The 18,208-nt window shown below is 38.5% G+C and overlaps 1 protein-coding gene across 6 annotated transcripts in view; it reads left to right on the top strand.

Annotated features, from left to right (window-relative positions):
• CDK14 (cyclin dependent kinase 14) overlaps positions 1-18,208 on the top strand; it is a 338,379-nt gene that overhangs the window by 273,694 nt on the left and 46,477 nt on the right. The window contains exon 15 of one of the 6 annotated variants that reach the window (XM_067291724.1): positions 12,434-12,508. The exons of the other annotated variants lie outside the window; for them this stretch is intronic. The gene's annotated coding sequence lies outside the window, so the exon portion shown is untranslated. Of the gene's footprint in view, positions 1-12,433; positions 12,509-18,208 lie in introns of those variants that run through there. 6 annotated transcript variants of the gene reach the window in all.

The following is an 18,208-nucleotide window of genomic DNA, read 5'->3' as shown; positions in this document are numbered from 1 at the left end:
AGAGCTGACATTTGAAGTTACCAAGGTCAATTTTCAGAATGTTCCCTACTGGAGAAAATTAGTAAATACGTAGTAAGGAGCTCCATTCTGCACAGAAAAATGTGTCAGCAGTGAATTAGATGGGGCCTTTGGAGGAGAAAGGAAAGAAATCTTCTGACCATATCCAAAAATCTTTAAAGCTTTGTGATTAAACAGAATATTTTTATCCTGGGCCTGATGATTTTTGTTGCATCTTTTTTTTTTTTCCTTTTTTTCCAATGGGCAGGAAGCATCTCTGTGGAAGATGTGCTTTCACCCATTTCTACTTATATTATTTTCTTTTATATTTTATTATTTTATAAAGAATGGACCGGGAGAAACTCCAGAGCTGCTTTTTCCTTAGGCCAGTGAAATATATGGCTAGAGCTTGTTCCTCTGGAGAAGGATGAGTCAAATAATAATTGAACAGACAAGGCATTACCTGATACCAGATATCACGCAATGTTTTCTCATGGTAATGCGTAATCCTGAGTTCTCATTGGTTGACCAAGGACATGAGATGTATTTCTGACCTATTGTGTGGTTCCCAGAGCCAGCAGGGACAGCTTAATTCAGGATGGTAACACCATATGCTTTTAAAGTATTTAACCTGTATTACCATAATGAGATCCCCTGACTTTCTAAATCTCTTTGACAATTCACTGGAGCAAAACAAAAAGTGGTCTTTATTTGTATTGCTTCTCCACACGCACATGCATCCGAGCGATCCTGAATTTCAATTGCAGCATGCTGAATTCTTCTTTCTGTCCATTTAAGCCAGCAACTGCCATCAGCCCAGGCTATCGAAGAGCCTGTGTCGTCATTCAGGTCAGCTCAGCTGTGTAAAACTAACTGAGGCGTAATAGATGGCAGTTACCAGTATAATGGCAGAAAGTGCTAGTTGCTGAAGAACTGGTTGCTTCTGGTCAGGGATGTTCAGAAACAATTATTATGTAAAAATATCTTTTCTGTATTTGCTAGCTTGAATGTCAGGAGAGGTGAATACTCCAGACCTATCCAAATATTTTCTTTTTTGTTTGTTTTTTTTTCCTTCAGTTTTGCATTTATAGACTGTGTAAGAGTGCCTGTTCAGGACTGCTGTGTGGGAACATAAGAGTTTTGCCTGCGTTGCCCCAGTCAAGCTGCAGGGAAGCTATAGTCCAGCAGTGTACATATCAACAGTCAGCACTGAAAAGTCACTCTAATTCACTACCTGCCCGCATTTCCGCTATCCTGCCTATCCCAGCACTGCTGAATCACCATGGAAAACTGTGCGCTGTGGGTCTAAACCTTCATCTGTTCAGCTTCAGGGGATAAAAATATAGTAATTACAGTGGAGGAAGGTCTGCATTAAAAGGGGCTGAGTTGTTGTATCAGTCAGCCAGATTTCATCATTGTTGATTTAGTCAAAAGCTGAAAGTAGCCAGTTGTGTTTTATAGATCCTAGATTTTAAAACTCAGTGTAAATCTGTCTTGGTAGAGAAAAGCAGAATTATAAAAGCACAACAGTTAACAGTTTTATTTTAAAAATGCAGATTTTTTTTTAGAGACGGATTCAAATAGATGTATGCAAACACTCATTGTGCTGCTGCAGTTGAAAAGACGGAGGCCTAAGTACTGAAGATGGGAGGTTTAAATATCTTTTGCATCTTTTAGTACCAAACGATGTCTATACATGAATGTTGAGGGTCAGTTTAATTATTTAACTAATACTGGATTTGCATAAATTGGCTTTTGTGAAAAGGCTAATAAGATGCAGTTGTGGTGGGCAGCTGAAAGCAATTTGGGTTTGAGTCTGGTAATGACAGTACTAAACAGAGTTGAAATTGTAACATTAATTTTGTAAAATGTTAAATTAGTATTAAGCTGTGAAAGATAACTGCAGGATCCAAGATATTTTTGGCTCTCTAATACTTTTAGTGCCATTATTTTCATATGTTAACAACATAATGGTTTTATGAGACTGTTCCAGCTGTGCTTTACTTAATATCAAAGAATGAGATCACCACACTGATAGAATATGCCCTAAATTTAACACACAAGGGAAGAACTCCAGGCATTGGACTACATTCTCCTCTTGATGTCTAAGAATTTATTATCTTATTCCTATTAGTGTAAAATGAGAGTTATAGGCTGAATTTTGCCTTCTATTCAGCCATTCAGCCATAAAGAAAATCCCACTGTATTCAGTAGGATCTGCTCAGAGGGTGAAATGGGCCAAGGAAGTAGGTGGCCACTGCAAGGCCATCTTCACTGTGGCCTCTCATGTCCCTTAAGCTACACGCAGGGGTTGGAGATGGGGCAGCTGAACACACAGATGTCCATTGGGTGATATCAGTATGCCACAGTAAAGGATAGCACACCACCCCATTAAGGAGTCAGTGAGATTTGAGATACGTTTACTGGTGTTCCCACGTTGGTACTGCAATATCTAGTCATGTCTGTTGTGGTACTGAAGACACTTGTCACTTGATCACACTCAGCAGAAGCAGGGGAACAGGCAGTCTCTTGGCTTTCGTGGAATCAATATTCACTGTGAGTCAGTAACCTGCTAATGTATACGGTTGTAAAAACTCAATCAGTGAAGGCCTTCGAAGAACCACACGTGAATTCTTACTGATTGCCCAGTGACCGTTCTTCTTACAGTTCCACTAAGCCAGCCGAACACCAGAGTCTTTCAGATTCACAGACTAAAAAAAGATCAGGACAGCATCTACTCCTGTGCCTGTAGTTCCTGTCTCAGAAGCAATACATGAAAAGATAAGTGCTGTGGTTATGGTTGTGGTGATGGAAAGACTGGAGAACCCTGGAAAGGTTTTAGGAAAATGCCTGAGGAGGACGTGGCCTCCATATAGCATACACCTAGTGACTAAAAGAGTGCTGTTTATGAATGTCCTGAGCTGCATGGGAAGAATGGTAGGAGAGATTTGAGGGAAGGGAAAGGCTGACACATTGAAATAAGTAAGCATAGACAGAACTTCTAATACCACGGGCAGGATTCTGGGAGGAGAGTTAGTCTGGGAGTTGCTTTAGGGATGAAGGAAAAAGAAAAGAAAGGAAGCAGGAGAGGGAAAGGGACTTCCCACTTTGGCTTATTACCTACTGTACTTGGTAGGCCAAATATTTCAAATGTCCATGACTAGGACAGATTGATGGCTTCATTGCAATTATAATACACCATGTTATTCCATGTGAAGTTAGTGGTTACATACTTACTAGCATGATTTTTTTTTAAGTTGTAGTGTTTATGGCCAAATCAGCTTACAGAGCTGGCAGAAGAAAAAGGGAGCATTGCTAATATTACGGATGAACTTTTGTCAAGGTACAATATCATATTTTCTTGTACCTTTGCATGGTCTGGTGCTTATTTTTAGTTCATTTCTAATGCACGATAACTTCCCTTCAGCACTGTGTAGATTCATTCTAAAATAATTTTTAGCATAGAGGTTTTTAATTTAACAGTTCCTCATGCTGTAGGAAAGATATTGGTGGTATTTGCATGAATGCCTGTGCTCAGTTGCAGCACTTTTTATCTGTCTTTCTGGTTTGTTTGTTCTTAAATTTAGGATACAGAAGACAGAATCGTCTGTGCCATAAGTGCACTGTATTGTATTATTAATATTAGGATAGCAACCGATTCCCACTAGGCAGTCTTTGTGGTCTGCTGATGCTTTAAGAAGTGTCTAGGCGTAAAAGGCCATTTGAGTTGAAGTGGGCTGATAGTCTGGGATGACATTTGAATGCACAGAGGACAATGTTTAAATGACAATGACTGGAAGGGAGGCAAAAGCAGTTCTGAACTCTCCCTATTCTCTCATGGACAGTCACCTCTCCTTTAGGATTGTCACGTGTGTTTCCTCAGTGGGGCTTTGTCTGAGAGGAAAAGTGGAACCACTGAAGGGGAGAAACTGAGGTTTCCAGACAAAGCAGAGCCTTCGAGCGCTGACATACGGCCTGTAACCTAGAGAGACAGCAAGGCTAATGAGAGGCACTGCCTCAGAGGCATAATTTGCAGCATTCAGAATTAATAAAACATTTCACTTTCAGCAAAGTTGTAAAACCAAAACGAATTTTAGTAATGCCATGTACCAAAATTGTTCCTGTGAAGAGAGCGCTTTGTGTCAGCAGTTTGAGTAGGTAGTTTACGTTGCTGGATTCCCAGTGAAGCAAAGAAACCAACCCAACCCTGCAAAATGCTCCCTGAAAGCAACACCCAGTAAAACAAATGGGTATTGAGTACCCTTAGTTGTAGGAAGAATCTTGCCTAAAAATACAGACGACTTTTAAAACTCAGTTAATAAAAATATATGAATTTATTCTGCCCCATAATTTGTGGTTTATTCTGACTTTTTCTCTCCCACATGCTCCTATTGTTAAATTACTATGAGAAGTCTAAAGGGGAGAACCCCAAAATTTCAAAATAAAATATTAAGCTCTCCAATACAAATGTATAATTGATACAAAATGTATAATACAGCAGAGTAACACTGAAACAGTATCATCTGATATTTTAAGAAGTGGAGACAGAATTGTCCATTTCCGTAATTGTATGTTCTTGTTATAAATTATGAATGTTGTTTTGGAGCATATATGTATTTTTAATTAGTAGTTTTGGGTGATCATTCTCTGCCATTAGTACCTAGCTATTAATTCTGTGCAATCTTTGCTGTAACTATGTTTTTTGACATAAATATAAGAGCTGCTTGTGCATCATATTTTCTGGGATTTATACTGTAACAATACAGTCACAGCATGTAATATCATGGTATAAAACCTTTTATTAAAGTTTTCTTTCTGAAATTTTTATTGTACACTGCTTTCAACACTTCTGTTGTTCAGTATGTGCATTGCATGTGAATTAAAATCTAGCTAGTCTGCAGTCTGCCTGTTAAGTTTGTTAAAAACTTAAAGCTAAAACTAGTCATGTGAATGGGAAAAAAAACCTACATAATTAAATCTGTCCTTGTGTGCTCAAATGATTCAACAGTAAGTAATCTGTCACATCAAAAACGAACAAAATCAAAACAACTTAGTCATCGTCATGACTCTGCTTGGTTTCAGCCCACAAAGTCACATCTAGACTATGCAGATATTGTATTTGTTGTTTCATGTGTCTGTGTGCAGACACGTGTAAATACAGAGGTGTAAATGTTGCCAGCATTTAAATTAGGTTAAAAATGCTATTTATGGCTTACATCAACAACAAAAAATATTCATAATCATCCCTAGGTGAAGATGTTCATTTAACAAGCTTACAGCTCCTAATTAATTCTGTAAAGAACACCATTTGGCAGAGCAGGATTATGAGGTTTGCATATTGATGCTGGCAGAGAAAATATATATATATGTTTTCTATTTATATGATAAAATTTACTTGTGTTCTTTAGAAAATGGCACATCTCAGAGGTATTGCTCTCTCAGGATGGAAAGAAATCAGTAATTACAGCACCAGGCATTCAGTTCTGTCCTAATTTTCCCACCAGTTTCTCAGTGTTTCAGCTGCCTCAGAGACTTAAAGTACTCTCATTAGGTAGCTGCAGAGGCTGCCTGCTTGCCTACTCCATCCTTCTCCCACTAGCTCGCTTGTTCCCGATCTCTCGTCTTCTCTCTCTCTCTCTCTCTCTCTCTCTCTCTCTTTTTTTTTTCCCCCTCCTGCCTTGGGAGTGACTGTGAAGATCATTTGCTGGAATGATTGGCAGGTTAGAGGATTCGATCAGATGAGTTCCTCTTAGGGCAGGTCAAAAAGGCTAGTTAGCAGGAGCTGTCGAAAAATGCCAGCAGCATTCGAAATGGGAAATGTCATGACTTCGAGGCAGGGGGTGCCACCTGGAACAGAAACCCCCCAGCTCATTAGCAACTTAGAGGATGCAAGCTTAACTGGAGGGAGCTGAGCAGGGAAGATAATACCCAATAGGGAAAATTATTGTGAAGTGGAATTGATTTCATGTATAATTTGTTTATCACTAGAGGGGACAAATGCTGTCCTCCTGACATGTGCGGAGGAGGGTGGACTGTGAATGAAGCAGTTTAGCATAATCTCCAGGTTGAGCTCTGGATTTAAAGAACGCAAACTTCTTTCTTCCTAACTGTGGAAATGATCAGGTCATGTTGTATTAATTAAACCTGACATACCCTCAAATGGTTTATCTGGGCAATTGTAGCAATTTAACAGAACCTGGTAGATAGGAGCCGCATTCGTTATTAACATGGGACAGTGTTTTGTTTTCTGAGCAATGATTTCTTTTTTCAAGCTGCTGTTGTAAAAAGAAATGTTTCTGCTGCAAGTTGGATTATAAGAGTGCTCATTTTTGATGCTTAGTCAGGCTGCATAAAACCAGAAGGCAATTCCAGTTTCATGATACAATTTTGTTTCCAGGAACAACTACATACCCTTTGAAAATATGGCTTTAAAAATAAATAATGTGTTTAGGTTTCGTGTATAAAGTTAAATCTGAAAAAAAGACTACAGGGTCTGCTGGCTGTCATGGTCTTAAAGAATGCTTATATAAAATATCAGCATTACAAAATGCTTAGTTTTCACTGAGACATTCTGTAACGATAAAATTGCAGGCAAACCCTTCAGCCCAGGCAGTTCAGCTAACCCCTAGCTATTAATGTTGCTAATCATTCATTTGTTTCACTGGCCTGTGTTTATATATGCAAGGTATATTGCATGTCAGTAGGAATGAACTTCATAGATAAATTTCTGAAAAAAATATGGAAAAATGTAAGAAAATAGTATGGAATCATGGTGTGGCATCTTTTCGAGCCTGTGCTTTGCGTGCAGCTCTGCTCTTCCTGCGAACAAGTGGAGAATGTCATAGACTTCAATGGGAGCGAAGCTGGCTAATTTATCAAAACTAACTTAGACACAACAATACCATCTTGGGCTGAATAAATGAGATTTAAAGGCTGCAATCTGTTCCTGAAGAACTGTTTTGCAAAAAATATCTCCTCTTGTTCAGGAATGTTCTCTCTTTTATATTAAACATGTACATCTCTCAGAAGTTTGCTTATGTTGCAGCTAGTGCTTAAATAGTCTTTTAGTTGAATTACAAGGAATGTTTGCTTAGTGTTCAGATCCTTGATGATTTTTTTCCAACGTTTCTGTGACTTGAGCTTTCATTTTCTTTCATCCATCAGGAAGTCTTAAAGTTAGTAAAGGAATAGCCAGGGTTTGCTTTATTGAATAACCACAGGCTGTTGAATTTCCTTTTCTCTGCCTAATGTGAATCAGAATCAGATTTTTTAAAAGGACTTTCCTAATCAAAATATTTGTACAGAGACTTACAGATGAATGTTTTCTATTTTGTATTCCATATAAAAAGCTTAGCATTAACAGTCTGCTGTTTTGCCAAAAAGAAGAGTTAATAAGGCATTGTAAACACAAGCATTCTTTACCTTTCAGATAATTTTTAGTGCAAAGTTCTTTCATATACACACTGTGAATGCTGGCTGCCAGGGTCTGCTCTAATGGATGCACAGCCTCAGTCCTTTGCAAAGCTCATTAAAATGAGGAGAATGTTGGAATAAAAATATCCTCCATGCAGATTCTGTGGGGGAGTTTTTCCACATTTGGGTAGGTCTCCAGATGCCCAACTACTATTTAAGTAAAAAATTGGAAATGAGTTTGAAAAGGTCAGAGGGCATTCATTACTCAATGAATATCTACTCGCTGCTTTGTTGGGGAAGTGATATACATTTAAATTACTTATATGGAGTTTGAAAATTGGACTTCTGTTAAGAAAGGAAAGAAAGCTGCCTGGGAAATACCCACGTTATGTTAGCTCAATAAGGTCAAGATAGGATCAGTAAGCATACAGACCTGGAGGGACCTGCTAGAGTTTTACCCTGAGGGACCACCATGGATTGGCTATAATGTCTTTCTGCATCTGGCAACAGCTGGTTGGACATGAGCAGGAGAATGTTTTGGCTAGGAAGTCAGGCAAGTGCAGAGAAGCTGTTTCCTAGGATTATGTCACTGTTAGTGACCAGAAAAGTTATCATTCAGCAATAGAAGAAAATTGTTAGAAATTGTTGAAATTGAAGAAATTGTTAGAAAACAAAATATTTCCCCCAAATCTGGATTTTCTGGCAAGTAGAAATACTGTAGTTTGAACTAGAGAAAGGAATTTCTTTCTTAACAATTTTTATCCCTATATTAAGCATCCCCAATGCTAATTACATGTATTACTGAATTTTTAGGAGGCATATTTAGATAGAGTAAAAGATACAAAAGGTTTTTTGACCTGGCTCTGCCCCAAATCCTTGACTGGAAACTATATGCTAAGTCTTGATTTTGATTTTCTTAGCAGATGGAGTATTGCTTTTGTATCATTAACCCTTGTCATAGTTTCTCAGAGAGATTAAAACCTGAGACTTTCTGAATCTTTCAAGCGCTGGAGAAGCTTTCTTGCGTAGACGCTTCACTTCCCATAAAGGAATCATCCCCAAACCTGACAGGTTTCTGGGAAGCTGCTATACCAGCTTGTGTGATACTGCAAGTAGAAACTTTTGCCAGTTTGTCTCAGCACTGCTTCTTGCAGAGGACTGCAGGATGTAGCCCTCTTTCCTTCCGACACAGTTCTGACTATGGGCTTGGGAAATGGGAAGCAGCAGCTCACCTGGGGATTTTGCAAGGTGTTTGAAATGCGCCTCAGGGGAACAGAGTGTTTTAGAAATCTAATTCTCTTTCTGTGGGTTACTGTGAAAGGCAGAGAGTAAACACAACTCAATCTGAATGCATGAGCCCTTAAAGAAGCATAAAAGGTATAAAAGCATTTCCAGCTGCAGGTTTATAGGAAGAAATGCTGCTCTAGCTCAGCCCACACTGTGGGCAAAAAAAGCAGGAGCTCCACTAGGTGAAATCTGCAGAAGTTGCTATTATTTATTTAGTGCTTCACATCTATTTTATTTGTATAATATCAAACATTGATACTTGCTGACATTCAGGAAGCATCAAAATCTTGAGTTCTTAACCTTTGAGAGAATCATATGTTTTACTGGATGTTCTGAGTTTCTGTTGTTAATGCACTGTTTGTTCTGGTCATGATAGCACACAAAGGCTAAACAAAGAAACTCCCACCCCCCTAAAAACCCCAACCCCCTCAGACCATGGTGATCACATAGATGATCTTGATCTGAACACCATATTCAATTACTTTCTGTTAAGATTTCTAGCAACCGTTTGTCAGTTTGGTTCTTAGGGAGTTTGCATACCATTACAAAGCACATTGATCCACAAATTTGCTATAGTCTAGGAATAAATGGAGGGAAAGAGGATTTCAGAAACACGTAACCCATTTAACTCTTAACATTAAGATTTATTCCTCAAAAGGTGATTGCATTCTAGTGTTTGAGGAACAAAATGGCAAATGCTTTTTATTCTAAAGTATTCTACAAGCTTAAAGCAAGCATAGTATAAGGTTATATGCTAAGTGTAAGTGAATACTACTAAAAAGCAAAACTAGAATGATTAGTATGTGGCTATAAGTAAAACAACTTGTTTTGTGACCTTGTTGTTTGAAGTTTTGCTCTCTCTCTCCCTTATCTCTTTCTTTGTTTATTAACTTTATTTCTTATTTTATGCCTGAAACCTAGAATGTAAATTCTGTAGATCAAGGATTTTACTGCCCTTGTTCTTGAAGGCCCTACCACATTTTGTGGCACTTTAAAAATGCCATATAATAAGAAGAAATCTCAGTGCTGTGATCACCCCTTTTGGCACAGTTGCTGAATTTGCAATGTGTAACCTCCCCCTGCCCCTTCATGGATTCTTTGCAAAAGCCAGTGATTTCTTTGCTCTTGGTGCATATCCAAGTGGAAAAGAGATTGGAATGTGAAGAGATTTAGCTTTGTAGTCACTTGTTCTTTGTATGGGCTACTTACATTTATGATAGATAGGTATCCTTTAAGACCCAAGCTTTCCAAAAGACAGCAGAATTCCAGCAGAACATACAGTCAGTAAGGAAGTGGAGAGCGCTGTCAGCCCTTCATTCACTTAACCTAAAACAGAAAGCAGATAAGGGCAGACCTGAGGTCACATTTTGCCTTTTAAGGTAAATAATCCATGTCAGCTTCCCACAGCATTCCATCTTAACAGTGATAAATGTATTCTGTATATAAGGCTAGATTCTTCATACCTTATTCTTGTGAGAACCCCCATTAGACTCCGTGGGACTTTCTCCATGTGCAAAACAAGTAATATTTAGACTAGTTCTGTGTATGTATTGTGGGGAGGGGAAGAGTAGTGTATAAATGCAGTAAATCTGCATAATTTTTGAAGATTTTTAGATTGGTCAAATACATATGCTGTGGTGCTAATGGAAACGGAGATCACTTATCATCATATCTAAGGAATTAGAAATGTATTTTCATTACTCCCTGTCACCCAAACAGGATGTCCATCATTCTGTACTAATAACATAGCTTTATTCTACTTGTTTCATTTTCCTTTATGTTTTACCCAACTGAATAGCTCAGTGCTGCCATGGGGTCCTGTATCGTATGGCAGACTTTGCCTTTTGAACTGCCTACATCACAGTTTTCTGCAGCTCCCTATCTCCACTGTCATTCCTTTTCTTTACTCTAAATGTTTCCAGGGAGGAGGAAAAGAAAGAAAGAAAAGATTAAAAAAAAAAAGGGGGGGGGGGAGGAGAAAGAGACTGCTGTGGAAAAATAAAAGAAAACCAGAATGAATGCTTCACTTGTTGGCTTTTAGCACAATTACCATACCTTAGGAAATATGCAGGGAATAGTTAATTATGACTAAATGAGCTCCTTTTAGAGTTCATGGCAGGCCCCAGCATCCAACTGTCAGTGTTGTGAAAGATATTGAATTGGAAGGCTGGTCTCCCTGTCAGCCGGTAGGATGGTCTGCCCGAGTAAAAGAGACAGTGAAAAGATAGCTGGTCTCGAGTAGCCTCAGCAAGGGAAACACATATAGCATTTGCATACTTTTCCTGCAAAGGGGGTTTAATCCGAAGAAAGAAGGAGATTTCGGTATTGTCAGCCAAGGCTTTGTTCAGGGTGAAGAGCAGAAGGAAATCTGATGAAGGGGCCTTTCTGAAGCCCGTACTCCCGGGCTGGAGGTTGTTCTAGTAAAGTTATGTACTTTGGGATTGTTTACACACTATTGTCTGTTTGAAGGTCTTCTAAACTGAAAGACTCAAAGTATTCCTCTTTGCTAACACAAAAGCAGGGAATTTGTGTGGTAAAAATGACTTACGCTGCAGAACTGCGTTCTGCAAAACAAGTGCTTTTCATTAGGTGCACAAAATACCCAAAAGTTCCTTTTTTGGTGTAGACAAAGTTCCCTGATATTTCTCAGCCGAATTTATATATCACAAATGTTTTCAAACCAGGAAAAAAACAGGAGAATCATGTTCTCAAAACTGAGCAGAAAAAATAGTTACCCTTCATGTTTAAGTCAGCCAAAGTTCTCCCTGCTTCCTCCCAAACAAGTCTTTGTTAAGCTAATAGACAATTTCCTGCCAACTAAGAATTGCATTTTAAAATTTAGGGGGGGTAAAGAATTGTACCTTTACTAAGATTTCTTCTGCACTTTCTAATATTTTTTTCTCACCAAGAAGCTCCAAGCTAAACCTATTTTGTAGATAATCTGTAGTAGAACCAGTCCATTCCTGGAACTTTTCCAGATAAAATAAGTGATTTGACTTTCAAAAAGAAAACCTATTTAAAAGTGTTGGCAGGCAAATTCACTCCTCTTTGGAAATACTTACAATGTATACTACCTCCTTCCAAGGTTTCACATAGAAGTGCATCATTTCACAGATATGATTACTATTTAGGGACAGAATAGGCCATGTAACAATATAGCATCTGATATATCTGTTTTTTGCTTTCGGTTGCTCTAATTTATGTATCATGGGCATAGTCTTAATGTTTTTAGATAGTATTTTGTTATTTAAATCGCAGTATAGATCATATTACTTGTGGAAGGAGTTTATATAATATTACAAAATTTGTACTATAAATGCCTCTGTATCTATTTAGTTAGATCATTTTCTCCTCAGCTTTGTAGCTAATAGTCATTATTAAGCAACATACATTTCCCTGTCAAGCATTGTGAGTGTAAGGGGCAGCAGAGTCCTTGCTTGAATATAGCTTGAATTTTCTGTAGTAAAAATGAGTACTATCTTTAAGGTTTGGTCAAATTCTGGGAAAGAACCTGAAGAGCAGTTCCTAAGATAGAGAAGAATATAAGGTCATTCTGTATGGATATATCTGTTTTCATTATGCAGTTGTGTTTAATAATTGTTAAGGAGAAAAAAAGGTTAAATCTTTTTAATGTTAATAAATGACTATGCTTATGATCAAATTTGGTACTCAGTTGTACATGCTGTAACTCTGGGGTTTTTTTGTTTTGTTTTGTTTTGTTTTGTTTTTACCTCAGATGCTTCCTTATGCTCAGAGATGGATGTCGGTGTTTCAGCATATTTTTGTTCAGCTGATAATAAAAACATAAATCATTAAATACTTTATCTTATATTAGTGTTTTGTGCCCACATGAATGTCATAAAACCTCACAGAAGCACCAAGCAGAAGTAATGTGAGGGATGGGGTGTATGGCGCCAAGAGAGTTGCTTGCAGTCTTCAGAGGGCTGATGCAACTTAAGCAGCAAGTGCCAGCAGAGGAGTTGGTTAGTGGAAAATGTGCTGTGTGCAGTTGCTCAGCGAGCGTTATCCACCATCTGGCCCCCAGAGACCCCGAATGAATTTCAGTATCTCTCTTTCACCCTGCAGAAAACTGGAAGGGGAAATCAAATGTTGGCCAAAATACGAGGTGAGCAGGGGGAACAGCTGGCACTCACCATGCAATTCACACCACCTTTTATTAGTTTAATTTGTGCCTTAAGGTATTGACAGTTTCCAGCTGATGTGAGTAGTAGCAAATAACGTACACAGAGTTGCTACGGTTGTTTACCAAACTATTTACTGGAGGAAGCATAACAACGTGGTCCATGAAGGAGTTTCTGACTGCCTACGGAGACCCATAGAGAGCTTGTATCCAACCTGTGTAATGTAGTATGTGATTTCAAAACACTTATTTTTATATTAACTCATAAGTTTTTATGGCTTCATAAGCAAATGATAACATCCTCCTACAGTTCTTACACCCTCAGAGAAATAAACTCCTGTGACTTTCTCACATGCTGGTGATCCTTTGTACACCCGCACTGGCTATAAAGCACTCATACTCAAAAAAAGGCAGAGTTGGGAAACCAAAGAAAGGAACACAGTAATCAACGTGTCGTTTAAGCCTGGCAGAAAAATGATTGTGGTTCATTGCAGCATCCATTTTAAAGAATGGTTAATGATAATACTCTAGTGACACAAAGGGGGAGACCTTTTAGTACTCTCGTTCTTGGAGTCTGTTCCCATTGAGGGCAGCGGGAGCTGCGCGTCCAGATCCAGAGCGCTGGCATCTCTCATAGCCTCTAATCCGAAGCAGTACGGTTTTAAAAACTAGCAAACAGGCTCACTCCAGCGCTTACAGCGGGATGGGGCAATGTGTTCACCTTCGGTGCGTTCCGTTCTGTTTTGAGGGAAACGTGCGCTCTCCAATTATAAATTATCCTTTGTTGGGAGTAGTCAGCTCTACCTCATCCCAGTTTGCGTTTTTCCTGTGAGAAGCGTGTCAGAATTTGGGGGAACTAAATATACTTCTTTGTTGGCGGCCTTGTCAAGCACAGCGCTGTGTTCTCTTTCCCACCAGGAAGGTCAGACTGCTGGGGGGCTGCTCTGTTTTCCAAAATGATCCCTACTGTTTGTCCGTGCTGTCTGACAGATTGAAACAGTTGTTTGTGTCACTGCTTTCAATGCTTTTTAAATGCCTCGCTTTCCATGAAAGAGGTAAAATATGTAGGCAATGGGAAAAAAGTGTTAAAGGAACCTATGTTTTCTCCTGTATAGAGAAATATTAGATTTTTCCTATCTAAACTAAACTTCATTTTGTTTAAAATATGTTTATAAGCTGACTTAGAAAAAAAGTTGCTCTGAAAGAATAGGTAAGTCACAGCCTGCATATTCTACTTCTGAAACCTCATTTTAAAATTAGAGTAATAAAATTGTTGAACACACACTCATTCAATAGCTGAAGTGAAATAGTACATTTCTTTGTTCACTTATATTTCAGTTTAATATATTTTGATCTGAGGTATGTGTAAAGCCTGGAGAAATTGGTACTGTGCTGAGCCTTCAATACTCTCCAGATAATTGAACTAATTAAATCTTTACCAACATTAACACAACTCCAACATTCCTTGGACAGTGGTTAATTATTGCATGAACACGGAAAGCTTAAACTAAACAGATGAAAATAAAGTCCTGTGGAATGGGTATTGAGTTTATTCTTTATTCATCTTTTGATAAGGTTTAATTAAAACTGCCTCTCTCCATTGCGGTGAGAATGAATGTGCTTGTTTTCTTAGTGAAAGCCAAATTATTCACTTCAGCCATGGTTCAATAATCAAAGCCTTTGCAAAGTTTTGGGTTGTATTGTAGCTGTGGAGATATAATTGCTGCAATTCACTATGAAGGCTTTATCTTTTTATTACATTTTCTTTTCTTTTTTTAAATTTATTTAGAAAATTAGAGCATCCATTTTCTGATTCACCATTTTAATGTGTTTTAAGCAGGATATTTTTGAAAACAGGGAGCGAGATGTTTAAAATAAAATTTAAAATAAAGGTTTTTTTTATGACTGGAATATAAAAGATTAAAAAAAATTTAATTAAATACAGTCTTTTAGACTAATACAAAAAGTATATTTTAAGCATATTTCAAAACCTATATTTATCAACTGTTGAGTAATAATAAAGGAATGGTCACTTCTTTTTATGAAAGGAATGGTAGGACCGTTATGGTGACTCATCGTGCTAGTGCAACAGCTAATTACTCACTGGGCAAAAGCTGCTAAAAGAATCAGTGCCAGCTCATATGGGTGGAAGACACAGCTTTATAAAGTAGATATAGCCACCCAGAATGACCTCACTATGTGGATGAAGGGCAAATGACAGTATCAGTGATACAATGGAGAAAACAAACGCTTGGAAATAATGTGAAATTTTGAGCAAGCACAATAGGATACAACTGTGGTAAAATTAGAAGGAAAGAGCTTGTGAGCATGTACGCACGCATGCAGATTGATATCAGCGTTCTTGCCTGGAAGGCTGTAAGCTATAGAGTTGGGCTTCAACTTTTAAAGACAATCTTATATTGCAAATCCACATTCATTCATTCTGAAATGACACTGCAGGTAGGAAATGGATCCATGTTCATTTCAGAAAAGTTTACCACTCTCATGCAGTTCTGCTGATAACTTAGATGTACCACAAAAAGATCATCAAACGAGTTGCACAATTTTATTTGTATTCCAGTTGCTTGTTTTGGCAAGTTCCTCCAAGCTGTGGAATAACATCCTGGCAGAACCATGGTTTCCTGTCAGACTTTTCTATTTTGGAAATATTAACTCCACTTTCTGAGATTTATCGTAAGGGACTATGACATTGTGACATTGTTCTGTGTTATGCTCCCATTGTCATGGCTGTATTCCAAACTGGCACAGTGGTTTTGATGTAAGGGAGGGAAGCAATTCACTTCATTTTTCTTGATTTCATGAGTTATGTTTCTCTTGTATTAAATTTTTCTGGGTAATAAAAAATTTAAGACTGTGAGTCAAATCCTGTACCAAAGGAGAGAATCATCTGAGCAGAAAGTCTCTTGAACCATGGAGTTGGACTTGCGTGGTAGCTCTCCCTCCTTTTGAATGGAACTTCGAGACTGTATGCTGGATAGGGGTCTAGTGAATCCTGAGCTGTTCAGATGCACTAGCCAGAGGATAGTATGTCGAAAAGCTGTAGCCAGATCTACAGAAGTGCAGTATTGGTGTTGTCTTGAAAGAATAGTATTTGTGTCCCACCTGACCTATGTAAAGATCCTCTGAGTGCAGCCATTTATTTAGATTTTACAATGAAGTCAAGATTTACTCAATTCTGTTCCTTGAGGAATGGGAATGTACCTTAATCTGGATGAGTGTGGGACACTGTGTTAGCTTTGGCTTTGTAGTACCAGAGAGTGCATGTGTATGGTCATGTATATTTTAATGGTGAAAGTTTTATTCTGATTTCTTGCTGACAGAGTAGTGAAGTCATTAGAAATCCAAAAATTATGTTAAATTAGGTCATCTCTGACACCAGACATCCCTCTTCAGTTTCTTCTAACTAGAGTTTTCCTATTTTATGAAATTTATTTTTATTTAGCATAAAGAAAATAGATATAGCAAAAGCTGTTACTTCATCTTAACTCCTTTCTGCTACGTTTTATCTTTCAAAGCGCTGTAAATCTGTTATTCTAAGAAGTAGACTTCTTAATTACTTTAAAGGCTTTAATGTATTTTTGCATGAGGTTCACTCTGTTAGAGTTCTGTGTGTTTATTGGAAGTAGAGATCTTCCAGCATTAAATACAATTAGGTCATGGTTCCACAGTCATTAACACTGGGTCTATGTACTCCTGCTTTGCCAGCAGTAGAATTAAGATCTGGATTAAGAATGGACACCTGATCTCATTTATGGAGTGTACAGTGGCTCTTTGCTGCTTACTGGGAGAACCGACAATACCTGGCCCAGCGTAAATCCTGTTGGTGCAAAGATAACCCATCAGATGTTTTGGTCAGATTTGAAATAACAGAGTTAGATTATACTGGATCAGCATGATTGCGATTCAGTTGTAGGGGCTTTAAAGATGGATTTGTAGCATTGTCACACTGTGGCTCAAATACTTGCAACCTTCAATCATAGTTTCCTGAACTCCTTTGCTTAGACACTCTTAACTGAAAAATTATCCTCTAATATTTAGCTACATTAAAATAATTTTGTTAATTAATTTTTTTTTAAATGGTGATAATGATCTTGAGTCTGGCAGGAAAAATCTGATGTCTTGGAAATAAGGGGTTTCTAGCTGGAGTTGCAGAAAAAACTGCTTGCTCAAGAGATCATAATCTAACCTGAGCGGATTGAAAGATTTGAAAATGTCTTATTTAAATGTGAAGAGATTGTTGCATGTTAATTATTTATTAATTCACATGGGTTAATGCTCATTAGCATTTTAGAGTATAAGATATACTGTACTCTGACAGCTTTTCATATCATCCCTACAGATGTCTTAATTTAGTGAGATTCTTAAGTGCTTGTCTAATACCAGGCATACACTAAAATGTGCCTTAATGTGTTCATTAAGGTGCTTCCAAGCCCTTCCCAGCCCTACCCACCAGGTAAAGCATGCCTTCTGAGGTGCAAGAGGACAGACCTGACTATCTTGACTTTTGACTTTTGACTCACATTAATTCATTCTGGAGTAATGAAGTGATATTCCTTTACCAGTTCATTTTTTTTCAAATGAGGAGACTCCTTCATGTTTCTTTAAATTGCTACTTAAGCAAGAATAATTCTGCTTGCTTGTTTTTGATTTGGCCTAAAATCTACAGCAGTGCAAAAAGATGATCTTCCTAAAAGCAGACCCATGTATAAGTTACAGGGGTACCACAAAAAGATCCTAATGACTTATGCAGACATGACTATTATGAACTTGCCTCCAGCCACAACATTTACAGAATCACAGAATCACAGAATCGCTGAGGTTGGAAGGGACCTCTGGAGATCATCTAGTCCAACCCCCCTGCTCAAGCAGGGTCACCTAGAGCACATTGCACAGGATTGCATCCAGGCGCATTTTGAATATCTCCAGAGAAGGAGACTCCACCACCTCTCGGGGCAACCTGTGCCAGTGCTCTGTCACCCTCACAGTGAAAAAGTTTTTCCTCATGTTCAGATGGAAGTGTCTGTGTTTCAGTTTGTGCCCATTGCCTCGCGTCCTGTCGCTCGGCACCACTGAAAAGAGTCTGGTCCCATCCTCTCGACACCCTCCCTTCAGATACTTGTACACATTGATAAGATCTCCTCTCAGCCTTCTCTTCTCCAAGCTAAACAGGCCCAGCTCTCTCAGCCTTTCCTCATAAGAGAGATGCTCCAGTCCCCTAATCATCTTTGTGGCCCTTCGCTGGACTTGCTCCAGTAGTGCCACATCCCTCTTGTACTGGGGAGCCCAGAACTGGACGCAGTACTCCAGATGTGGCCTCACCAGGGCTGAGCAGAGGGGGAGAATCACCTC

The sequence above is a fragment of the Apteryx mantelli genome, chromosome 2, assembly GCF_036417845.1.
Source record: "Apteryx mantelli isolate bAptMan1 chromosome 2, bAptMan1.hap1, whole genome shotgun sequence".
NCBI lineage: Eukaryota > Metazoa > Chordata > Aves > Apterygiformes > Apterygidae > Apteryx > Apteryx mantelli.
This window is presented reverse-complemented; position numbering and strand designations above follow the sequence as displayed.